Genomic DNA, 27,796 nt, shown 5'->3' with positions numbered 1-27,796 from the left:
CATCTGAATCAAGTGTGTTAACTAAGCCAGACACACAAAATATGTCTGCGAGAACATTAATTGGGAACTGCTGGGCTACATCATGAGTCATTAACCAGTGAGAAAACTTTAAAAGTACAATACCAGGAAGGAAGACCAGGTTGTTGATGTTTGTCTGCCATTCTAGCTCTGTCTGCACAGCATGCGTGAATCTGCTAATGACGTATTATGTCTGTGTGTACAGGGTGCGCAGAGATATGCAGATACATACATGGGCAGGCAGGTAGGAAAGCGATTTAAAACGCTCTGACCGAGCTTTTTGATTGGATATGCATTTCTTGGTCCTATGCCTTCCACAGAATATATAAATACAGATACATTTAAACCACTTAACTTAATGATTGCTATAGGGATGTGAAGCGACTTTCAACCAGTATAACACAAAATATTTCTGAAAACAATCACCTATTGCACCTTTAACAGATCACGCTCACATTAAGTTAATGTACAGGAATTCTAATGTGTGAATCACGATGAAGAGGTCTGTAATGATTCATTCATTGTGTAAAAATCCTGCGAAGTCATATACATTGATCTTGTGAATTTTTGCCAATTATCAATGCTCAAAAAAATAAAAATACTTTAACACATATTAAAACTGTAATAACGTGAATACTTTCATTGAAAGAAAATAAATACTGAATACAATTGTTGTCAGAATTTAATACATTCTGTATCAAATCAAATTTAAATCTGCAAAAAATGGCAGTATATACGCAAACAATTGCTATATATATATATATATATATATATATATATATATATATATATATATATATATATATATATATATCAATGGATTCATAGTATGAAGTCAAAAAATTGGAGTCTATGAACATCATACTCATTCATGTGATTTTATATGAAATCTGCTAATCTGCAGACTGTTTCTGACTTCCGGCAACTAGCATCAACTTCTACAGTCTGTAAAATGGGGGAAAAACTGAGTAGTGCATTCCAGGCTTAAGAGCTATTAGAAAACATCTATTTATGTATTTATTTTAGAAAGATTAATTCTCTATATCTTTCCCTTTGCATCTATTCCACACCTGCAAAAAAAAAAAAAAAAAAAAAAAAAATGTTAATTAAATTCATTTGGTTAAGTCCCTTTGCCAATTTATCAAGAAAAATACACTTAATTCTCAGAAAAAAAGTCTTGATATCACACTCAGTTTGGATTCTCAAGTAAATAATCTTTTAGGGATGTTTAAAAATGGTTAACGTTTGCGGTGTAAAAAGCAGCCTAGTAGCTTGGAGATCTCACCGGCCCCTTGAGAGAACAAGTGTATGACATTTCTTTTTTAACCACATGCTTCATTTCCACAGAACCAGTACTTTACTCTCCGCTGATGAAAAACTAATCACTTAATCACGTATTTCTAATAAGCCTCTTACCGCTCTGTCACACAGACTCTGGCTGAGGTCTCTTCAGGGAAATGTTTGTGACAGCATAGTAAATAGCTGATGCTTTTTTTCCAGGCTAAGGTGAACCCTACAATGAAAGAGAACCAGTGTGGACTGACCCACGCAGTGAAAGGATGCAAATGCGAATCACTCTATTTTTCTCCCTGTGCAGACATGCATCATGGTGAAGGTCATTGGAATGGGAGTCGAGCTGCTCCTGATGGACCTCTGGGGTCCCATTGATCCAGAAGCGACAACATCAGTGACATTAAACAGATCTGACTGACCTGAACTCAGCAGGTTCATGTGCAGCATTTCTGTGCACTAACCATCTTTTCTTTCAAGTTTTCTCTCAAAAAAACATTCCTTCAGGACATGGAAGACTTCTTTAGAGCTCCTTTTCTTATGTCCTTGTCAGATTATAGCATCATCTATTACACAAGCTTTTACCTAGATTTCTATCTGGTTGTTTGACCCCAAGGAGAAAAAAAAATAGTAAAAGTTACTCAAAGAAGGAGAGTAATGGATGTGAACTTTCGAGCTAAATATATAGATATCTGCTCTCACTGACACCATGTGAAAAGAGGAGAGAAGTCTTTTAATTAACTCATTAATTAGATATCCTAACTGACACCCCACTGGTCTACTTTTAAGTGAGGACTAGAGATATTTTAAGCGAGCGAGATCGAGCCCCAGGCTTCGGGTAAAGGAGTTTTTGAATGTTAATCACAGCACGTCTCATTTCACGAAGCAAAAACCAACATGTTTACATTTAGAAATGCAACTTGAGACAAGCAAATTGTGTGGACTTTGTGAAATCACACTTTCATGGACCATCTATCATGTCTGAAACAGTTCTATATGTAAACATCCCCTGTGTAGGAATCCAAACAATCCAGAGAGGGAAAGATGGCATTACAAATGCATGGTGGGAGGCATAGCGTGTTTGGGGCTCTATTTGTATAGTCAGAATGGAAATGTGACACAAATCCGTGTTTAAACAAAAAGCTTAAAGCTTACGGAGAGCCATTTCATCATTCCGACAGATACCTTTGTCTTGAGAACAAGCACACAATCAACTACAATAACACGTGAACCTTCCCGATGTAAAAAGTCACCTTGTGTGGAGATGAGGGAGGGGGGCAATGCTGACAAATCCAGCTAAAATCAGCTTTTGATAAGAGGTTACATGGTGTCTAGCTGGTCGGAGTTTACATTTTGTTAACATGTTAAATTGATATAATTGTTGTATTGTATTTGTATTTGTTAAATATTTAAACTTTTTACTACACTAATCCTTACTATTAGGGAGTGAAATGAAAAGTGAAACCTAATTTAGGAGCAAATTAGGAGTTTACTGAGACAAAAGTCATAGTTAATAGTTTAATATACAAATAATAAGACACTATATATATATATATATATATATATATATATATATATATATATATATATATATATATACACATATATTAAAGATTAATTTTTAATGAGCCAAAAAGAATACACGTCACACCTCTGTTTATCAATTTGCACTGGCTTCCAATAGCTGCTCGCATAAAATTTAAGGCATTGAGGTTTTGTTTTGCCTACAAAACTATGCACCCATTTACCTATTTACCTCTGCACCCATTTACCTATTATATATATATATATATATATATATATATATATATATATATATATATATATATATATATATAGTGTCTTATTATTTCAAATATTTGTAAAAAAGTATTAGTTGGCTACATGAAGAAAATAGGTATAGCTGATATTAATTAGGATTAATATTAAAACTAAGATTAACTAAGATAAACATAAAAAAGTGTGAATAAAACAAAGATAAATGGAATAATTTTTTTTTTTTTTAAAGTTACTTGCCATTTCTTTGCAATTCTGTGCAATAATCTCTTAATGAAAATATTCAGTATAATATATGTTTTGCTGTTATTGTTGTTTCTTCCAGAAGTTTAATATCTATTGTACTAACTAATATTAATAGAAATAGCAAAACAAATTATAATAAAAAATAATTGGAACACCTGGGCTTTATCAGTCTGATAGACAACCTGCTGGCTCAAAATGGCACCTACCTGAATAACATCTACAGTCTGTTATTATATATGTCTTGTTGCATGAAGTGGTGCATGAAGCCAGCCAATCAAATTAAACTGTCAATTTTTAATAACACTGATTAGCATTTTTGAGTGCAATGCAAAACAAATGTTCACTGCCTTGTCTTTGGGTGACCAAGCTAATGCAAAGACTAATTTGAGAAGACATAAACTGAACTAACACTAAGAACGAGGAGGAAGCTAGGCTGAGAGGAAGGATGTGGAAGAGGAGCCGGGTAGATAAAGGCATAACTTTGCATTGACAGAAGCATGCTAATGACTCCACCAAACGTGGATTGTTTTGAGAAAGTCGACGAGAACTGCAACATGTTTATGACGCAGCGGAATAGCTAATCCCCTAGCAAGATTAGCATCTCTGATTGAACGTGGGCAGACCCTGATAAAAATAAAATAAAAAAAGTAAATGAAATAAATAAACAGGAACTAGAAACACGGCCCTGGGGCTTTGTTTGCGATGTGTAATTAGCGGGAGGCACCTCAGCATCTTCAGTCATGGTGCAGCTGCTCAGGGAGAGGTCTGCGAACATGCCACACAGGGATACAGCAACTTTGGGGAGGAACAGATGTTATTTCGATGACAGAGGCAATGAAATGGTGCTGGAAAAGCCAAATGATGGATGGGAGTGAGTCATGGAGGTCGTTAAGGGATGAGAGACGCACACCTCTTGTCCGTGACATCACTCATGATCGCTGATCAAGCTGACGTGTCACGCTGCAGAGATGATCGTCGGCGGGCCTGAAGATAGAGAGAGAGCGTGGGTGCAGAGAAAGGAATATTTATGAGAGCGAAGACACAAATGGAAAGGGAGAGTTTCGTAAAGGAGAGGATGTAGAGAGACGAGAAAGACAGAACGAGAGATGGAGCACTACAGTAAATGGTTCTCTGGGATTAGAGTCCTGACAAGTTGGATGACATTTTGCCTTCAAGAGGCTACAAGCAGCGAGTGACAGTAGGAGTGACAGCTTCCTCTGCAAGAGTTTGCAGAGACTCAATGTCCTTTTCCTGCAAAGAGAGAGAGAAAAAAAAAAAAAGTGGCCGGTCCGCAGCGCTCGCCTATCTGCCTTCTCGTGTCATAAAGCGTTCCAGTGAGGAGATCACAGAGAATGACCTCTGGAGCTGTGAAAGTAATACTCTACAAGCACACACACACATCCACCAGGCAGATCTTTTGATCCTACAAGTCAAAGTCAGCCAGTACTTAAGCATCAGAATCCCTTCATACAAAGGCTGCATGATTCGCTCAAAAATTTGCATTACCTATCTGTTTGGTGTTTGTAAGAATTATCATTATTATTATTATTATTATTATTATTATTATTATTATTATTATTATAATTATATATATATATATATATATATATATATATATATATATATATATATATATATATATACATTTTTTTTATTAGTCAGTGAGTCTCTTATGCTCAAAATAATCTTAAAAATACAGAAAAATAAATAACAGTAATATTGTGATATATTAGAACAATTACAAATAACTGTTTTTATATTGTAATATATTTTAAAATGCCATTTATTCCTGTGATGCTAAACTGTATTTTCAGCCTCATTACTCTAGTCTTGTGTCACATGATCACAGCTGCTTTGCTGCTAAAGAAACATTTATTCTTGAAAAAAATGTTTATGCTGTGATATATTTTTTTGTTGAAACTGCAATGCATTTTTTTTCCAGTATTATTTGATATCCAGAAGGTAGTTCAGTTTAAAAAAAAAAATGAAAAGAACAACATTTAAATATAAATATTTTGTAAAATTATAATTGTATTTACTGTCACTTTTGATTAATTTAATGTGCTGTTGCTGAATAAACAAATATTTTATAATTATAATTATTAAAATATAATAAAAAATATATTATATAATGTTACAGACCTCAAACTTTTCCTCCTTAGTATATGTTTTGATTGTTTAGACAAATATTGCAATTTGAACTTCAATAAAATCAATATTTTGGCCCATTACTTAGTACTGCTGCTTACATACCAAGATTAAAATGCTCACACACATTGACCAGCTTTAAAAAACTGTGAAAAAACGATGTTAAGGATAATGTAGTGTTAACTATTAAAATATTTTTTAAAATGTTTTTATATGACAAACAAATAAAAAGGAAGTGTGTAGTGCCACAAGACACATACAATTACTATAGTGTTTGAAATACGTGCAACTCTCATATATAGCATGAATTTAAATTAGTTAGTTGTACAGCCTGCATTTTTATTGTAGGCTTTTAAATGAATGTGTAGTACCAGATCTGTCTGGTTTATAATTCTTACACATTCCTCTGATTGCTTGTTCCTGTGCTACAAATTTATTTCCAAAAACTTAGTTTTGAGTTCAAAAGCAAGGGCCGCAGCCCAATATCTGGACGAGAACAAGCTCTTTCATGTTAATTCTGGCTACACTTCAGCTGGTTTTCAGAAATTATTTTATGTCCAGCAATCAAATGCATTTATGCAAACAAATTATATTCAGGGTAATAATAGATGTAAGTGACAACGGTTGATACAGCAGTAGACCATCTTATACGCATGATCCATTCTCAACAACATCAATGCCAACATTTTCCTGGACTCATCAATGAAATGTCTGAGCATTTCACTGTCTCCACTGCTTGTCAAAATACACACAGAAAAGATCAGTACTCTAACTAAATGAAATGGTTAAAGGTTATTTAAACCTTTTAATTTTAAAATTATTCCTCTGAATTGACAGTTCTGAAACATTGTGAATAAATGTAATAAACTTTGTTGTTCATCAGATATCCTGTTTTAAAACAACATCACCAAATTATTGACATGATCATTTACATTTGTGAATTTTCTAGTACTATACTAAAAAAAAAAAAAACTATTTTATCTAAGAGTTGAGGCTGTGAAGTCATGATTGTTCGCCAAGTTGAAAACAAGCACTTTAAACAGACCTTTACAAATTTTAATGAAATTACCCTTACTATATTAATGCTAATAAACACAGAATATTAGGTGTTTTTAGCTTTGCTTTTCACATTAACACGTTAGACTACAATTTGCTAATTAGATTTGATAATGTTTTGCCCTACTCTAATTTTCATTTGAATAATTCAGCCCTTGAAATGCAGCAGCTGAAGAGTCCTGAAACAGACATGAGCAAGAATTCATAAGCAAAAGGCACACCATTAACATGAGTGTGCTTTTATTAAAGCTGAAGTCTGTAATTTTAATGTTTAAATAATTTCTGCTATCCTAGTGTAATAGGCAGAGACTCTGTTTTTTTAAAACGCTTAAACCAGCCCATAATTGGCTCAACTGATGGTATGTGGCTTGGGGGCGGGGCTACATGAATGTTTGCCCAATAGCAGAGCATTTGGGAGTTTAGAAACACAAATTCACAAAGATGCCTTTTTCTTTAAATCTGAAATGACATGCTTTACCATTAGCTTCAAATTACCAGGAATATTTGCTTTATTACTGTCAGATATTTCTTATTAGTAAATATATTTACTAATATATTTACTATTTATCTGAAATGCCCATGGACTTCAAATGATCTTCAAGGTAATTAAATGGACAATGCTCTGAGAAATGTATGCTGATACATTTTACTTTATGTTGCAAGAGCCAGATATTAGGAATCTAGAATGCTAAATATTTTAGTAATATGTGAAAATGGAGAGCCAGTTATCTCTAGCGTGAGGGTGAATGGAGTAATATTTCAGGCTGGTAATCTCACTTTGAAAATCAGATAACAATTTGCCCCTTTAATGAATTAGCGTATATATTACTTTATTTTCTCCTGCGATTCATTTCAAACTAATGTAGATAAAATGTCCCACTGTTAAATATGAATTGAACCTTGTTTCAATCAAACACTGCTAGGCTTCTGGGTTGCTGGCTTCATCTTCAATAACAGCTCACATTTAATGCAGTGGCTCTTGTCTAAGCAAACAGTATAATCTTAAGAGCGCAGAGGTCATGTCAGCTTTTCTCTGTTGTTTATTGACCTTGGCCTCTACTAACAACACATTTACTCTTTACTTTGCCTGTACACTAATTCAACAGAGGCAGATGAGACCCACAAAGCAATTGCTGTCAATGTATCCATGGGGTTAAGACTCAATTTACTTTTTTTTTTTTATATCCCCTCCACTTTTTTTTTTTTTTTTTCTCTCCTGAAAAGCTCATTTCCCTAAGGGCAATTATAATAAGAGAATCGATGCTTGAGTGAATTTTAATTTGTCATATGGAGAGAAGGAAAGATATTTCAATCTACACTGTGACTGTTGTCATTAGCGGAGAGAACGATGAGGCAGAGACAGAGCTTCAACACTGGACTCTCCAACACTGACAGTAGTAAAAATTAATTGTTTCAAAACTTGGGAGAATGTATAATATGATTTATCATTTAGTTTTTTTTTTCTTAGCCACTTTTCTCACTCATGCACTCTTAAAATGTTGGCAAAGGTTTCTTGCACCTACAACAGTCAACATAGTACATATATTAAATGTGGTGATTAACTAAGCTCTTCACATTTGTGGAATGAGTAGCTGTGTTTAATTATGGGTTGCAGATTTGCTATAAGGTCCAGTATCGTTGGCACTGCCTCATGATTTCTGAATGACCCATTTTTGCTGTTTCAATAAATGGCCTGAGTAGTGGACTGTACATTAGAGACTATAATCTAATTTCAAAAGATGAAGGTAAAATATATGATTCAACATATATACACAAGTCAGGAATGTGTATTTAGAAAGTAAACTTTGATGTTGAATCAGTAGTTGTGTGATACCACATTTATACAACAGTTTAACGGCACAAGTGCAATTACAGGGTATCATAAAAACTATTGTGTATGCAGAAGTACTTCCTTCCACTGATTCAAATCTCAAGTTGATAGTTTAACTAGAGGAACCCATGCCTCCATTACTAAATCGAAAATATCACATTACAACTAGTAATGAAGAAACAATGAGTTGCTTCATTGAAAGATTATTGTATTATGTAGAGTATTATGGAGATAATTATGGAGATGGACTGACTGAGTGTGATTACCTGCATTTGATACAGCATTCATTCTTCAGCTCAATCTCATATTCACAAAACTGCATTAGTTTGAATGTCTGCTGAGCAAAGTATAAATTTATTATATTATCCGTTCATGTGTTAAGGGTGATTTCTGACAGTTCGGATTTCAGCGAAGCCCGGGACCTGAGCCATCGAGGTGGGCATTGTGTACAATTTTCATAGTCATGAAAATAAAGAAAACTCTTTGAATGAGAAGGTGTGTCCAAACTTTTGGTCTGTACTGTATATGTCACAGGTCGGAGCGGACCACAGATGACGTGAGCCTCGCCCCTCCCTGGTTTCCACCTCGAGGAGGTCCCAAGAACACCCCAATGACCAGACACGAGAGAGAGTGAGTATAATTAAAACAACTTTATTTAAATTACTTAAAAGGTGTGAAGGGAAGGGAAAAGGGAATCTAAAATCCACTCTCGGGGCCAGAGAGTATAGGTCCGAGTCGCTTCTGACTCTGGGGACTCTCAGGCAAGCCTGTTGGTGATTTGTGTCCTTTCCTTCACGTGACTCAACAGGGTTTCCCTCAGTAGTGCCTTTGTGTTCCTCCTGCAGGAGAACAGTCGGTGGGGCACATCCAGTCCCTGCACGCAGAGTAAAGAAGTTAAGTAATTCTGATGAATTGGGTGGGGTGCGTACCTGACGCCGTTCGCCACGAGATTCTGGGTCCGCGGTTGGAAACGCCTAAAAGGTCCACAGGTAAGTATGCAGGTGAGTATGCAAGGGCGATGCACTGGTATTTCACTTTGGACGTACAGGTGAGTATACAAGGGCAACTAGAGCTTGACTCTGGGCATACAGGTAAGTATACAAGGGCAATACGCTGGCTCTTAGCTTGAGGTGTACAGATGGGCATACAGGGGCAACTGGAGCTTTGCTGAAATGATACAACTCACAGACCCTCGAAGAGGTGGACGTCAGGCTTAAGCCCTTTTCGGCTCGGGAGTCTAGAGAAGGTGTATATGTCACGACAACTGTGGTCTTCTTCACCGGGGCAGACTTCCCAGACCAACACTCAACACGGTCACCTCCAACCGAGGAAACACTCCCACGACGACTCAGAGCCTCAAGCTCAGACCTGTAGGACTGGTAACAGACAGACAGAGTTCCTTCACAAATTTACTTAGCTTCAGTGAATATATGGAGAAAGACACCACCTCTCGAATTTGACCAGGAGTGGATAGAAGTATAGATTGAAGTTGCTGCACGTTGGGCCTTCCACGGCCTCAGCTGGTGCCACCACGCTGGGTGACTTCAAGTAGGTTTGTTCCACCGGGTATGTACCTCAGGAATGACTCGAACGTTCCCCCTCCTCTCTTCCCGACAACGGACCAGAGATCTAGACAGGGGCGAACCTCTGAAAGCACTCCACAAACAGGTATTCATACACAAGGGCTACACAGCTGGATGTTCATATAGCAGCCAACACTTCTCTCAGTCATCGTCCCCCACAATATGCACACGGTTCCTTACTTGCTATTGTTGACACGTCACCACTCGGCGGAGTAGGAGTCCAAAGCCACGAGCGGGCATGTATATAAAAGACGGTCGTCTCACAACACCGGTGCACGGTGTTGTGAAACCACAGGGTTTTCTCTCCCAGCCCAGAGGGTGATTACTGACAACAGTACACAGTGAAGTGAAGTGAAGTGACATTCAGGCAAGTATGGTAACCCATACTCAGAATTTGTGCTCTGCATTTAACCCATCCGAAATGCGCACACACACAGAGCAGTGAACACACACACACACACACACACACTGTGAGCACACACCCGGAGCAGTGGGCAGCCATTTATGCTGCGGAGCCCGGGGAGCAGTTGGGGGTTCGATGCCTTGCTCAAGGGCACCTAAGTCATGGTATTGAAGGTGGAGAGAGAACTGTTCATGCACTCCCCCCACCCACAATTCCGTCCGGCCCGAGACTAGAACTCACAACTCTTCGATTGGGAGTCCAACCCTCTAACCATTAGGCCACGACTTCCCCCGAAGCACTGCACTCAACACACTCACAGTGAATTAGGGTCAAAACCACATAGGACCGGGGATTAGTTCCTGGACGGTGGGGGCACCGATGCCGCAGACGGCCAGAGGAAACGTCACAGCCACGACAAGGCACCAGACTCCTTTTTCGCTGGTTCCGGCTCACCCACCAATCCTATTACGGTGGGGCCGCTCACACTTTTCACAACTCACAAGAGGTATACGGATATTCCACACTTGCAAAATAACTGTTGACTCGATGAATATTTCAGTGTACTCACACTTTCATTAACACTGGATCTTTCCACTTCTCTTCCAGATAACCGACATCCGACACAACTGGCAGCACAATCTCCTTCCTGCAATCCTAGCAGATCTTCAATGTGTGCTAACTTCACATCACACAATGCATCTGAACACAATGCTCCAATAAAGATATCCGTATACTCAGCCCTGTGTGTGTACCTCTCTTTGCCCAAGCTCCACAGTACACAGTACACCATACACTCTCACTCTCTCTCTCTCTCTCTCCAACTCTCTCCTCCACTCCGTTGCACCCACAATAACTACTGGGAATCACCAACCCTTCCTGTGTTTCTGATGCCCTATTTATGTGTCTCCTCTTCACCAAATTGCCCAATCAGTGATCGCCACGCTCAACAAGACACCTGTTCCCAATAACACACCGATTTGGGTTCGCCGGCTTTCCCGGAAGCGTTTTCAATATATGGTCTGGGCGGAACTAATCTTCCTCATTTTTGGTTCCGCCCCGTCACAGTCACTCCGTGACATCTATATGTTAGTTCTGTCAAATGATTAATTGGATACAAACATCTTTAACAACTTGTCCTTATGCTAGTATTCAATTCTTACATTCTTTATCAATTCCTGATAGATAATTTGAAGCCTGACCTAGTTCAGTATCCTGGGCAATTTAAAAAGATATACAGTAAGTAATACACTGAGTTATGTAGTTTCCATATGTCCTGCTCTGTCTCAATACATCTTTCCTGAAGGCATAAATCACATTTTCCACTCACTGGGTATGTCAAAGGGTCAGTTCACCCTAAATTGAGAGTTCAAAACAAAGCAGTTTGTGATATCCGGTTCGCAAACGAATCATTTGATGTAACCGGATCTTTTTGAACCAGTTCACCAAATCGAACTGAATTGTTTTAAACGGTTTGAGTCTCCAATACTCATTAATCCACAAATGACTTAAGCTGTTAACCTTTTTTTTAATGTGGCTGACACTCCCTTTGATTTCAAAATAAACCAATATCCCGGAGTAATTAATTTACTCAAAAAGTACACTGACTGAACTGCTGTGAAGAGAGAACTGAAGATGAACACCGAGCCGAATTTGTGGTTTTTCTTACCTTTCTGGACATGGACAGTATACCATTCGCACAGCTTCAATGGAGGGACTGAGAACTCTCGGACTAAATCTAAAATATCTTAAATTGTGTTCTAAAGATAAACGGAGGTCTTACGGGTTTGGAACAACATGAGGGTAAGTTATTGGTGACACAATTTTGCTATTTGGGTGAACTAACCCTTTAAACACATTTGTTTTAATTAGTGCATTTCAGTGTTTAAATGAACAGTACATATTCGACGATCTTAAACTCAATATTTATTTATATATTTATAATTTTTATTTATTTATTTACTTATTTATTTATTTATTTATTTATTTATTTTCTGGGATATTAAATCACAGTCTACATTACTGCTATTCTGCAGGACGATTATATGGATTTCAGTGTCCAGATCTTTTTTTTTTTTCCAATTAATTAACTGAATTAATTGGCTTTGGTTTCAATACATTCAACATATTGTATCCTCTCTCTCGCGCTCTCTCTTACTCTCTCGCTCTCTCTTAATAACCAAACCAAAGTACCTTTAAAATAAATCAGTAGATTTGGCTGCCATATTGGCAGCAACAATGAGCAGCTATTTTCTTTCAAGGTAAACCTGCACATCACTGACGAAACATCCTTGATTCTGTATGTTTCGTCTTCATTTCCTCTAGGGAGTCTTTTAAAGAAGAAGAAGAAGAAGAAAAAGAAGAGAAAAGAAAAAGAAAAAGCCTGAAACCAAACCAATCAGCTTTGAGATGAATCAAAAATGACTAAATTTTATTTGAGCCAAAACAAGTTTTAAAAAATCCCAATAAAAATACATGCTACAGGTACAGAGAGTAGTTGATGGAGAAATTAACTGCTCATCATTTTACCGAATCAATTTCCCTACAGAGAAATTAATGTGATTTGTCTATTTATTTGTTCCTGAACACTAATGTAAAACTATGTAAGCAAACAAGTCTAGCTTCTGTCTAAAACAAAAATAAATGGTCTTTTTTTTTTTTTTTTAAGATATTGTCAATTGAAAATGAAATGTGTAATTTCTGCACCACTAGGATCACCAAAGGAATGGTAAAAATCTGATAGAGATCTATGCAATCTATTGTCTAAGACGTTTTGTCTGTATTCATTTTAGCACCTCAGAGCCACAGTGCTTAAAATTAAATAGCCCACATCATCGTTCATTTACACAGACTATGTAATTTTAATGTGCACATTCCTGTCATTGTGGTACCTGCTGGGGAACGATCGAGAAAAAAAAAAAAAAAAAACAAGACACGACACGAGACAGTTACACTAACATCGCAGCACCTTTTCAGACTCCGAGCAGATAAAGCAGACAGTGCTCTTAATTACCTGCCTGTTTGTTTAATGTACTGTACATGGGTGTGACATTCCCACAAATACTGCTAAACTAAGCACTAGCATTAGCTGTAGATCCTCAGCATGACCTTTGTGAAGCTGTCAGCCCTCTAAACACTAATAAAAAATGAGAGTAGTTCCCAAACACAAATTCATGGCAGAATGAGTCTGGGGAGTGATGACACACGAGTGGTGCACTAGAAATCATATAAGAGCAGCGTGTTTCACTGTACACCATCTGCTTTACAAGAGTCCCAGTAGGGCTGTTTCCAGCATCTTCAGAAAGTGGGGTATGGCTTTCAGTCTTCTGGAAACTCCAAAATCTGCATCAAGTCAACGGCTGCCAACACTTCCCAAATTATCAGCTGCCCCAAAATGGTGCACCAGTTTTATATAAGCTTGTAATGAAGTTTAAAGAAAATATTACATGTAAGAGAAATCATGTCAGAAAATCTGTCATGTTCCTCATGACTTCTAGTGTCACTGTAAGTGTCACTATGATCTGGAAGAAAACTCAATAATGATCAAAACAGGCCCTGAGGATGTGGAACTCAATAAAATATAGTTTCCTTTTAAATACTTTTTCTTCTTCTTTTTATTCCCATGTTGGCATATTTCCTATTGAAACTGATCATGTTTTTTTTTTTTTTTTTTTTTTTTTTTTTTAATTTACCCAAGATAGAAAACACATATTAAATCTACACCACCAATATTAAGATATTTTAATGTTTTTTGAAATATTTAAATTATGCTCACCTGCATTCATTCATTCAAAAAAAAAAAAAAAAGTGAAATATTATTACAATTTAAAGTAGCATAATTTAATATATTTTAAAATGTATTAATTTAATAAATTTATTTTTAGCAATTTAACCCATCCTTTCTGAATAAAATCATTAATATGAAATAATAATAATAAAAAATAAAAGAAGTAGTAAAAACCGAGAGATAAGGGCAACTGCAATATACTGTATATCTCTGTCTTTAGGTTCTGGCACTAATAAATACCATAGTAATACTGTTGTGTTTTGGACATGTACCATGCCAGTACCAGCGTATTCTCTGAAATACCTTGAAGTAGCATATATATATTGTGCCAAGGTGACGCTATTTTTCTGACGAAATTTCCTCTTTGTTTTGATTGATCTGATTTGTGTTTCTTCTTTGTCTTTCTGTTCTTGGTGAGGCTGCATTTCATTATCGGTCAGAATTAATGCTAGACAAAAAATCTTTTGAATGCAAACCCATTTGACACAAATACAAACGCAAATTTGTTTTCTAAAGTGCACTGAATCAAAGGCTTCTTAAAGGATACAGTAGATTACCTTCAAGAAGGCCCTCCTTTCCTAACTGACTATTGATTTGTGACTAAAAGAGCTCATTATGCTCAAGTGCTAGGCACTAATCTTTTTTTCTTTTTCTTTTTTTTTTCTACTGCCCTTTCAAGATGAATGTCAGATGCAAAGACAATTTAACAAGCTCAACTTCAACGAGGAGAGAAATAGGTGTTATACCTCATGTCTTAATCAATATGACGGACTGACTTCTCAGAAGCTGATTTATTTATAAAAAAAAAAAAATATGAATATCCATGTGGCTCTTTATCATGAAAAGAAGGTGAATGAGAACGGATGTGGCAAACACCAAAGTCCATAAAACTATAATTTAATCAATTCTCTGAACCCTAAGATAGCTTTTGTGTAGTGAGCATACTGAAATATGCCCTCCACTAAAACTCACAGCAGAAATACAGTGTGGTCCGAAACATCATGTGTGATTTCATCATTGGTTTGCGGGTGTCTTGTCACCAAATATTTCTGACGTCAAACTTCACCTCACCTCACGGCATGACTAGCAGCGCCATATTTGATTTGACAGCAAGATTGAGAGGTTTGTAACATTGTCCAAGGACCTGTTTTTTTTCTACTTTTCTGGTGTTTGTCCCTCTCATATTGAAGTCTGTCATTCCCAGTTTACATTTTATAATAAAAAATGGCTAGGATATTCTGATATGTATAGATTTTCCCAAAAGCTTCTCTACAGTCTATCACAGATTTCTAATTTCCATAGCGTGCCTGGCATGCATAAACTTAAAATGGAGCATGGTTAAATGTCCTCTTGCAAACTTCAGGTTAAATTCAATTTGCAACCACTATAGAATTAAATTCAGTTCATTATGTGCTCTAGTTTCTAAAGACACATAGCTGGAGTTTAAAATTGAATGAATAAATAAATAAATAACTAAATCAGTCATTTCAGAGATAAATATGACCATGGCTATCAAATTGTCCCGTATCACAATGAAGAGCACCATGATTTTCTGGCGATTTTCTTTTATTATATATATGTGTGTGTGTGTGGGGGGGGGGCATGTTTTTGTGACATATCAGGACACAACTCTGCATAATGACATGGGTATGACACAGGTATTACAAGGAGAGGGTGACTTATGAGGACATAACCCATGTCCCCATTTTTCAAAGCGCTTATAAATCATACAGAATGAGGTTTTTTTTTTTGAGAAAGTAAAAATGCACAAAGATTCCTGTGAGGGTTAGGGTTAGGGTTAGGGTTGGTGAAGGGCGATAGAATATACAGTTTCTACATTATAAAAACCATTACGCCTATGGGATGAACCCACTTTTCACAAAAACAAACATTTTTTTATATTTGTGTATGATTTTATGCAGGAAAATAAATTAGTAAAGTAGTTTTCTAAAGTAGTTTAAAAGCCATATCAAAGATACAGCATAGATACTTGTTCAGTGCACCGACATCAACAAATTAGTATTTTGATAAAAATAATTTAATTTAACTTTTAACTTTTATTTAGTAAAAACATGGACATCAAAATGTGTTAAATGTTGAAATACAGAAAAATTAAATAAAGATTATTTAAGATGTGCACTGTTTGAAAGAGATCTCAATTTAATATGGCTTTACAAAAACAAATTGTTTATATAATTAATATCATATTTTTTTTAAATATGATGGTTTCATTATAAACATAACAAATATCAGCAACCCAAAAGGTTCACTTAATAGATGATATTGACCATTTGAATCTATTCTTCAGTTATTAAAACTACTGTTGATTTAATTACTTTGAACATAAGTGAAAATCATTATCAAGACCTTTCTCAAAATATATTTGGTAATGATTCTCATTTGCTGCATGCATCTCTAACATTTAAGAATAAATAAAGAAATACTTGATGAACCAAGCTCAGGCTGTGCATTGCCACCCACAAACGAGTCATGCAGAGATGAGCTAAAGTTCTCGGTTCATTGTGAAACATGCATGTTCAGAAATGTCTGAGATGAGTTTTTGTACCTACAGTAGTACAATAGAGTAAAATAAAAATATTAAACATTATATATATATATATATATATATATATATATATATATATATATATATATATATATCCCCGACTATTATATAAAACCCTGCCAATATTCTTGTTAAGTTATACTTTAGTATAAAAAGTTATACAGTATAAACTTCAGTTTTAAGTAGAAGGACTATGATGCACGCGCAGTTTCAAATTCAACCATTCAAATTCCTGTCCATCTGCTTGCTCCACTATCTAAAGCAAATTATGGCTGAAGTGCATGTGTGTAAGTCCCATCTGACCTCTTTGAGGAGGCAACGCTATGATGCTAATGGCAGATGGAGGACAAACAAATGCCGCGGATGTTCTGTTCAGGCTTTTCGGCGAGTTCACTTTGAAACTCGGTAACCTGCTATTGAAGGAAACGAGAGTCCAACAAGTTTTTCCACTTAGCCGATTTGCTCACTTCGACACATAGTCGGTTCCCATCTGGGAGAAACCACACAGCTGGGAAACGTTGTCTGAAGCGAATTAGACATATTACAGACAAGCTCAGCTCGCATGACTGAAACAACGCTGGAAGATTCGCAGGCGCAAGAACTGTTGTGTATCCCCCGGATATGTTAAGCTAGTGACCACCTCACCTGTCACTGAGGTCTCTAAGAGAAGGTTGTTAAAAAGATGTAGTGAGGGAGAGTCAGAGAGCGTGTTGAAGGACGGGGGATGACCTCTCTGCCTTTTTCTTCTTTTTCCATCCAGCTGGAGAAGTAACTCTAATGAGCAGAGCCCATCACTGCAGATGCCAGCTGCCTCTTTCAAACACTGCGGCACTCACAATTTCTTTCTCTCTGCCTCGCTGTCAGTCTTTCTTGACGGCACTGCACGCCTCCAGCTTTGGCCCTGATCTCTATTATGGTCCTCCAATCTGCCACAGGGTGTCATGGGGCCCAAACTCAACCACAGGGCCCTTGTCAGGACCAGGCAATGAAGGACGTGAAGAAAAAAAAAAGTAGGATGCGGCTACGAGGATGGATGGAGGGCTGTGGAGTGACTGTCTCCCTTATCACTGGTTTCTCTTGTTCGCCTTCTTTCTCTGGCCCCCTGTCAGAACCAGTGACAAGAGCCAGCCTCATAAAAACTTAATGAAGCGTCTTGGTAAAGGAGCGAGAGCTAGGACTCACAGATTGAAGGCCCGTGTGAAGTTTGGTGAGGGACAGGTTATGCCTGACATCAACAGCTATCATTTTAAAACTCCAGCAGAGAGGAAAAAAGCGTTAGGCCTACAGAAAAGCTCTTCCCAGAACAGTCTAAGACTAAGTTGTCTTTTTAAATGGTAAACTGGAAATCAAACCGGTAACTGTAAATGCATGATGGGAGGTGGTGATGCTTAACCTGTGCATGACCGCTGCAGAAAAGGCCATTTTGGTGCAGGAAACTCTTTCTTAATCCATGAATTAATATTAAAGTCTGGAGAGTGAAATAATGTTAAGGTTTGGCAAGTTAACCCTTACTGTTAGATGCTGTAACTAGACCGCAAACCTTTTTCAAAGTTTCTCATCTTTCAAATAAGTGGACTGACACAATCTCCAGTACAATCATTGGAATCATTTAGTGGAAAATGTGGTAAGACTTAAAAAAAATTGACAAAGTATGGCATAATAATCAGCACAGCTGGTTTGCATACTTAATAAACCCACAGCTAGAACTAATTGTTTATCATAAGACTAGATAATGTAAGTGCATTCTAAGAAGAAGAAAAAAGCTGTCACTGGGCAGTATCCATTTAAAATGAACACTTTAGGTACTAATATGCATCTTTTAAGTAGTAATATGCACCTTTAGAGGTGAATAATGTAAAAATACATTTTGAAAGGGTACCAGTGACCAGGTTTCCTTTTTTTTTTTTTTTATCAGGTTGACCACAAATAATGCAAATCACATTCACTTTCAGGAAAGCTACAAAAACTGTACAAAACCTAAAAGGTATATCTTTGTAGATTATGGATCCCTACATGGTACATATTAGCACCTTAAAGTTACATTTACATTTAATCATTTAGCAGATGCTTTTATCCAAAGCGACTTACAAATGAGAACAACAGAAGCAATCAGATCAACAAGAGAACAACAACAGTATACAAGTGCCATGACAAATCTCAGTTAGTCTAGTACAGAATGCATAGTCAGGTTTTTTATTTTTTATTTTAAACATATGAAAGACAAGAAAAGTCCTAGTATTAGTTGGTTAAGTGCTGGCAAAAAAGATGAGTCTTTAGATGTTTCTTGAAAATGAGTAAAGACTCAGCTGTATGAATTGAGATTGGTAGGTCATTCCACAAGCTGGGCACAGTCCAGGAAATGGTCCGTGAGAGTGATTTTGAACGTCTTTGGGATGGCACCACATATCGTTCACTTGCAGAGAGTAAACTTCTGGAGGGCAGATAAGATTGAACTAGTGAGTTTAGGTATGTTGGAGCCATTTGGAGCCATGCCAGTGGTCGTTTTGTAGGCAAACATCAGTTCCTTGAATTTACTTGCTACTGGTAGCCAGTTTAACCTGATGAGGAGAGGGATAACATGAGCTTTTTTTTGCTCATTGAAGACTACCCTTGCTGCGGCATCCTGGATCAGTTGCAGAGGCTTGACAGTACATCTAGGAAGGCCCACCAGGAGAGCATTACAATAGTCCAGTCTGGAGAGGACAAGAGCTTGGACAAGAAGTTGGGTGGCTTGATCTGACAGGAAGGGTCTAATCTTCATAATGTTGTATAAGGCAAATCTGCAGGACCGGGTTGTTGTAGCAATATGGTCTGTGAAGCTTAACTGATGATCCATCACAACTCCTAGGTTTCTGGCGGTCCTGGAAGGAGTTATGGTTGATGAACCCAGCTGTATAGAGAAGTTTTGATGAAACGATTGGTTAGCTGGAAGCTGAAGGTGATGGTCATTCATCCAGCTAGATATGTCACTCAGACAGGCTGAAATGCGAGCAGCTACCATCGGGTCATCTTGTTGGAATGAGAAGTAGAGTTGGGTGTCATCAGCGTAGCAGTGATAAGAAAAGCCATGCTTCCGATTGACAGATCCTAATGACGTCATATAGATGGAGAAGAGAAGTGATCCAAGTACTGAGCCTTGAGGAACCCCAGTAACAAGTTGTTGTGACTTAGAAACATTAACGCTCCAAGACACACTTAAGGATCTATCGGAGAGGTAGGACTTCAATCAAAGGGTGGACAGAAGAATCTGGTGATTAACAGTGTCAAAAGCAGCAGACAGGTCCAGTAAGATGTGTACTGAGGATTTTGAAGCTCCTCTTGCCAGTCGCAGGGCTTCAGTAACCGAGAACAGACCAGTCTCAGTTGAGTGGCCACTTTTGGAGCCAGATTGGTAGTTGTCCAAGAGGTTGTTCTGTACAAGGAACATAGAGAACTGGTTGAACACAGCTCGCTCAAGTGTCTTTGCAATGAATGGAAGGGATACCAGTTTGTAGTTTTCTAGAAGCGCTGGATTTAGAAATGGTTTCTTAATCAGTGGGCTTACCCGAGCCTGCTCAAATGTTCCAGAGTGAAGAGAGGAGTTGATAATGTGATAATGTTTGGAAACGTCTATCTCTGAGAGAGGAAAGAAGTAGAGAGTGTGCAATAGTCATTGTGAAGTTATTCTCAGTCTGCGGTGTGGAGAATTGGTCACTGATGGTTCTTGTCCTATTTGTGAAGAAGTCGTCACCTGTAAGAGTTGATGGAGGGGGAGGTGGATTAAGAAGAGAAGAGAAAGTTTTGAAGAGTGTCCGAGCATCACAACAGTTGTTAATTTTGTTGTGGTAGCAGGATGTTTTAGCAGTGAAGACATTTGCAGAGAAGGAAGAGAGGAGAGACTGATACACACCGAGGTTGGTAGAGTTTCTTGATTTATGCCATTTCCCATGTACCATCTTCAGGAAAGTTTGATAGCAGCACATCCAACTCCTCCAAGAAGTTTCCCAATGACCTGGTGGAAGATAAATGACCACAAAGTGGATTTTAACAGGGTGGGATTACAATAATGGCATGTGATTTAAGTGAACCGTTAACTGTAGGTGATGGTTGAAGATCAAATGTCCATTATTTTGATATAAGGAGGCCAGTACCTCCACCCCTCCCAGTCATACGAGGAGTGTGGGAACAAGTGAAATTAGTTGAGAGGGCTGCGGGAGTGGCAGTGTCTTCAGGTTTGATCCAAGTCTCAGTCAGTGCCAAGAGGTTGAGACCGGAATGAGTAGCAATAGAAGAAATTAAGTCTGCTTTGTTAACAGCAGACTGGCAGTTCCAAAGACCAATTGGAATAGAGAGCGTAGTAGTTGAGGTCAGAGGGACAGGCCGTAGATTTGTCGGATAAACCTTCTTTCGACGGACAGTGTTAGTAGTGATAGTAGAGATCTGAAACCAGATAATGACTACAAGTGACCTAAATAAGTATTTGAGAACAAGCTATACAAAAAGTAAAGAAAGGGGAGAAAAACAATATTCAAGTGCCCTGTCGGTGTCCTTGCTCGGTGGAGTCGCGCAGGTAGAGTCGATTGTCTTTACAGTCGTCGGTCTTCACACGAGTCGGCTTCACACAAGGGCTGCCGCCGTGAAACCTAATGCTTTTATATTTGCCTGATTACCTGTGATTGAAGTCAGCTGGCCACGCTTCACTATTTAGCAGACCGAAACTGGGCAGTCTCGCGATAGGCAAATGCAAAACCAAGCACCACTTAAGGAGGTATTTACAAGGGTAAGACACACAGTAGTTAAACCAAACTTTCCTAACTACGACGATCACGCAGTAGTCTAATGAGAAAACGAGGCAAAACCCTTACAAACTGCTGTCCTTATCTGTTGCTGGACTGTCTCTTCTGACAAGGGCTTCCAAAACAGCTAATTAAGTACTTTCACTGGCTTTGGCCACGCCTCACTATTAAGTAGGCTGAAACTGGGCAGTCCTGCGATAGGCAAACGCAAAACCAAGTGCCACTCGAGCACGTATTTACCAGGGTACGACACACAGTAATTAAACCAAACTTTCCTAACAAATTAGTACCTTAATGGTACATACCTTTAAAAAGGGACCTGCACCAGTGACAGCTTTGTGCCTTTATAAACTGTATGTAGCGCTTTTTTCCCTTTCCTATATAGATAGGTGCGCTCTGAGTTTGTATGAATAAACTTTGGTTTATCAAATATTGTGAGCTAAGTGTTCTTATTTACTCACTTCAACTTGTTCTATGTAACTGTGTTTGTTACTTAGTTCCTTGGGTCCCTTAAACTTTAAAATAAATTCAAATAATAATGAATTAGAATTTAACTTCTGTAAATAAATCAATTGTTTTACCAATCAAAGAAATATCAATGTATATTTATATTTCCTTTTTAACTCAAATAATAATAAACTGAAAACACTCAAGTAGACTGTAAATAACAATTTACTGGATAAAAGGTAAAATGATCACGTTTCAGGATTTTTTCCAAATGTAAAATAAAATTATTTAAATAAGCAATATGAATTTCACATATTCACACAAATGAATAAAACAATAAAATCAGGTACACATTTCACATTCACTATTTTTGTAAATGGATATTTGTTTCTCTCTGTTGTTATACTTCAAATTTGAGTCCTCAAACTCTTACTCAAACTTAACAAACTCTTCAAACAAATACTAAGCCGGCAATATGAGCTCACACTTAACCTCAATCAATATGAAAGTTCGTTATTTTCACGTTGCAGGCCTGTTTGATGCAGGTGTACGTTGTGGTCAACAAATAAACAAAAGACCGCTTCACTCAACACTGAGCAACAAACAAAAAAATAAAAATACCTTGAACCATCCAATCAGAAGAGCGTGTTTCACCTCACGACGTTGGATGTCCGTCAACTCCACTATCGCGCCGACTTCCTTAAGGCCAAAGGAAATCCGAGCACTCACGTTAGCTCACAAGTCATCTGTAATCATCCTCATCTGAAACTGCCAAGAATCCTCACGCTGACGACTCGCCAACTAAACACACAATCCATCCGAGCAAGATAGACACTGTTCAGTCTCTATAATTAGTCCATTCGCTGTATTAGTAAATGGAGGCTGGAATTAACACAACCAGAAATATTTTGAGGATAAATAATAATAAATAAAGTTTCTGTTCTCATTCCGACAACACTTTAACTACATAAACTATTGTAACACATTATAGCATTAGTTACACTATATATTTTGTGAAACAATATAACACCAGATGATCGCACGCTCTTCTCCCTCGTGCTCTCCCAATTCTTCCTCGTTCAACTTTCCCTCAATTATTCCCGCCCCCCTCACCTTAATATAGAGCATAGATTGGACACCCAACGTGGACAAGTGAATACGATTGGATCAACAATAGAAATATGAAAATACAAAAATAAAAATAATATCAACTTAATTAACATAGAACGTATCCAAAACCATATACATTTATGAAATGCACACACACACACACACATATATATATATATATATATATATATATATATATATATATATATATATATATAAAACACTTTGTAAATTATTACACTGGGTTACATGTATAAACCCTATAAACTGTAGGCATGTACAAATTATAAAATTATTTGCAATACTGATATCTAAATAATCATTTGTATGCTCTGATTCAATTAACCAATGACATTAAAACGGTACAATTTTTTTTTTTTTCAAAATAAATTAAAAACTAATATATTACACACTATGATCAATCATTTAAAGTAAATTTTGACATCTAGCAATGTATTGTACAGCATGAAAAATTATATTCATGATAAAACTGGCTAAAGATTGAATGAACATGCATAAGTAAATATCAAAATGCAGCCAATAGATAGATAGATAGACCACCCCCTAAATAAATAAATAAATAAAACCTTTACTAGCTGCTCATGGCTGTTGGAATGACATCTGTATCCTTCTTCAGCGACTTGCAGCAATTGGTTTTGGGTCCAAAAATAGCTGCCTAAGGCGCTAGTATGTACAGTGCGCCCCCGCCCCCCAACAGCCTCCTCTGCCTCTCCATCTTTATGTCTTTCTCCCTCCAGCAACTTGGTGTCGTAATTTAGAACAATTTCAAATATCTTTCTAGTTTTAGAAACAAATTCACCTTTCTTTGAAGTCAAAACCAGAAAGAAAGAGACAACGATATTCACAACTTTACCAAAAGATTGGCTTTAAGAGGTTCCCCTGGTTTAAGATGGCAAATATTTGATATCTGTCAGGCATTAGCAAGCAGGATTCAGCCATCATTTTAGTTTTTCAGAAAGAAAGTGGTGTACTTTCATGACACATAGATTATTGTGCTGTCTATCATGACCTGAATCTCTCACAGTTTTCACACCAGTCTTCAGACTTGCTACTTTAAATAACTCACTCAACACTTCAGTCACAATTTGAAAACTCACAGCAGTGATGAATCCTGTACAAGCCTGTGCAACCCTAAATGTCTTATTCAGTCACTAATGGGTCCAGAATGATGGGCCAGTCACAGTCTAAAATTTTTGCTTGAAAGAACCATTCTGTATGAAAAAAATAAAATAAAAATAAAAAAAGGTTCTTGGAATTCTAAATACTACAATCACATTAATATTACCATATTTTAAACCAATTAAAGATATTTTTTTTTTGGGTTCCAACAGGACAAAGCATTAAAAATCTGTAATCTACAGCATTAATTACTGATAAATGTGTGTGTTGTGTGTGTGTGTGTTTGTGTGTTTGTGTACACACACACAGATTTGTATTTATTAAGTTTAATTCAGCTTAATTTAGTTTGAGTTATTTTAGTACTTCAACATATACATGTGGCAAGTTATCATATTGAAGTTATCAATTGAACATCAAAATATCAGAATAGTAAAATTATATATATACTACATATATACTACATATGCCCTGTAATATTATATTGCACAATGCATTTTCCCTGCTCTCCAAGGTGCTATTTCTACCAACAAGGTATAAAGTACAATAATAATAATAATAATAATAATAATAATAATAATAATAATAATAATAATAATAAATAATAACAAATAAATAAATAAATAATATATAATGAATCTCATATTCTACATCACAAGAAAACTCTTTCAAATTGAGAACACTCTCCATATACAACACTATGTAGCAGTAGCAGCAGCACCTGTATGTGTTCAGCACAATTCCCATAAAAACCCATCAGTTGGGCCGTCATGTGGACTTAAAGCTGAAGGGCAGTTCTGAACTGAGATTAGAGGTTTTACACCGGTTGATTTGTGAGCACAGGGACATGTCAGTAGGTCTAATGTCAATGGTCTCAGAGGTTACGCTCCTCTCTGGCTGGTGGATTACAGTCTAATACAGCCCGTCACATCCATCAGAGGTTTATAACTTTAATGAGTCACTTCTGGCCAAAATAATCCACAATCCATATGGAGTCCATAATATAATAACACTTCCTCCATTGAAAAAGTCCATCCCTGTAGTCCTGTCAAAAAATCATCGGAAGCAGCAATTTGAAGTTAAAAACATCTTATTGATGGCTTTGGTTTTTTTAGAAATGCAGCATTATTATTATTTTATTTGTATTTTTTGCAATACAAGACATTAATTGACTGGAGTGGGTGGATGATTTGTGGATTGTGATATTTTTATTAGTTTTATTAGCTCATTCTGACGGCACCCATTCACTGCAAAGTATCCATTGCTGAGAAAGTGATGTAATGCTAAATTTCTTCAAACCTGTTCTGATGAAAAAAAAAAATGAAAAAAAAAAAAAAATCTCTACATCTTGAGTGGCCTAAGGGGTAAATACATTGTCAGCATTTATTTATTGGGTGAATTTGATTACAACAATAATTAGAACAATATATTTTCAAATTAATTATAGATAATACATAATAATAAACAGTATTGATGATAATAAATACTGCCATGTGTGCGCTGAATTGCAATGACGGCAAGGAAACTACTGAGCTACATAACACATAAATGCACATTTTGGAAATGAAGAAATGGCAAATATACTGTAGTTACTTTATTGATACAGCTAATGCCAATGCACATCCTCACTAATCAGAAACCAACGCAATTCAAGGTCAAGATTATATAGTTATCATACAGTGTGTATAGATTGAATGCAATGTAAGTTCCTTTGGATAAAACACATATTTCAAATGCATGAATGCAATTCTCTAAGTGTGGTTTAGAAAGTGTTTTGAGTCGTCAGTGAAATAATAGCTTCTTACAAAATCTCCAATTAATCTACACATCTTACACTATTTTTTATACTGTCTAAACTGTACAACCATTGACAAGCATGGAATTATTTATTCTTGGTTTATTATGACACCATTAAATTCAGATTTTTCTGTCTCTAAACGGCACATAAAATAAATATATGTTCCTCAACCCTTAAATAACAATTGAAGGCATAGATCACAAAAATGGGAACTTTATGTCATTATTTATTCACTCTCAAGCTATTCCAAACCCGTAAGAGTGTCTGTCTTCTGTTGAACACAAAACAAGATATGTTGAAGAATGTTGGTAACCAAACAGTTGACGGCAGCCAATGACTTTTATACCAGGCGAAAAAAAATAATAATTATAAAAAAAATGCTATGGGAATCAATGGCTAACGTCAACTATTTGGTTACCAACATTCTTCAAAGTATCTTCTGTTGTGTTTAACAGAAGAAAGACAGGTTTCTCTTATACAGGTTTGGAACTTCTTGCGTGTGAGTAAATAATGACAGAACATTCATTTTTGTATGATTTATCTCTTTAAAAACAAAACGAACAGTGGTTAGTCAAAATCGCATGATGATTAAATGTTCTATTCCCATTCAAGTGTGACTTTTTTGAGGAGAAAAAAAAAAACTGCAAAGTTGCCTTGACATTTTACAAGATATTGTGCCTCAGAAAAGCAGCTGTTGAATTTCTATCAGCCAACAGGTTTCAAGACAACAAATTCAACAGGTGTCCCACATCAGTGCCACAGTGGCATCATAGTGTCTTTTTTAAAATGAAAGATCAAACGCTGTGTACTTGTCAGCGCTTGTTCTTGTGTTCAGCATTTTTTGGTTACATTTGTGAAGGGAATATTTGAAATCAATTCCTCTGTGGCACTATGGTGCGATGTTCAATGCGCTTTCATTTGTCAGCAGAACCGACGCAGGGCCGTTCAGCATTGATTAACATTAGGGAGCTGTTGCTCTGCTTGAAGCTTCTCCACCAGGGACACCAACAAGCAACACAACAAGCCTTCATTTAAAAAAAAGAAAAGGAAATAAAAACAGCAAACATTCAAAGTGAGGAGTCTTATCATTTCATTGTCATTGTATTTCCGTGCATTGTGGAGGTGGCCTGATCACAAGCCTCAGGGGCTAAAGGGGATTTCTAGCTGATTTGGTGAAGTGGCAACCTGTATCCCATATCTCCCCATGGCAACCAGCCAGGATGGTGAGGAGTGTGCTGAGATATTATAAGCTGGAAGATTAAAATGGCCCCTAGCTGTTGAGAGGGTGAGCGGGGTCCCCTCTCCCATGGCGTATGGAAGCAAATTAGCCAGCCGCAGCAGGCTGTGTTTATGTGTGTGTGTGTGTGTGTGTGTGTGTGTGTGTGAAAGACTATGTTTACTTTGCACTCACCTCTCCCAAATCTCTACAGAGTTTAGATTGAAAGATAGAAAATGTGTAAGAGAGAGAAAGTAGAGCCAAGAGAATTCACTGCAGGCCACAGCAAATGTTTCTTCTTTTTCTTCTTCTTCATCTTTTATAAACACACATGCATTAAACAGCATGTGTAAGGCATTTCACTTGCATAATGTGACAAATTTAGTGAAGATATTAAAAATGCTATTTAAAAGATAGACTTTTGACTGATTTACTTATTTCTTGATTGACAAAAACAAAACAAAAAATTCTAATTAAATAGGTAATGTCACGATTATCAGCTGGAGTGCCCATTAACTCTTATGCAGGGCACTCCACTCAGGACTCTGGCTTCTTGTCTTTCCATTTTCAACATTCCCCAGAATCTCATGCTTAGGACTAATCACCACCAGG

At 36.9% G+C, this 27,796-nt stretch overlaps 1 protein-coding gene and 1 long non-coding RNA gene across 2 annotated transcripts in view; one reads left to right on the top strand and one right to left on the bottom strand.

Moving 5' to 3' along the window:
- The window catches only part of LOC127959601 (protein unc-50 homolog), a 922,469-nt gene that overhangs the window by 784,090 nt on the left and 110,583 nt on the right, over positions 1 to 27,796 (bottom strand). The gene's annotated exons all lie outside the window — the stretch shown is intronic.
- LOC127959603 (uncharacterized) lies at positions 8,742 to 13,044 on the top strand. Its single transcript, XR_008154277.1, has 3 exons — positions 8,742 to 8,800; positions 8,900 to 8,995; positions 12,674 to 13,044. It is a non-coding gene; the product is annotated as an uncharacterized LOC127959603 (long non-coding RNA).

This window comes from Carassius gibelio, chromosome B6 (genome assembly GCF_023724105.1).
Source record: "Carassius gibelio isolate Cgi1373 ecotype wild population from Czech Republic chromosome B6, carGib1.2-hapl.c, whole genome shotgun sequence".
NCBI lineage: Eukaryota > Metazoa > Chordata > Actinopteri > Cypriniformes > Cyprinidae > Carassius > Carassius gibelio.
Note: the sequence above shows the minus strand (reverse complement) of the source record. Positions and strands in the feature narration are given on the sequence as shown.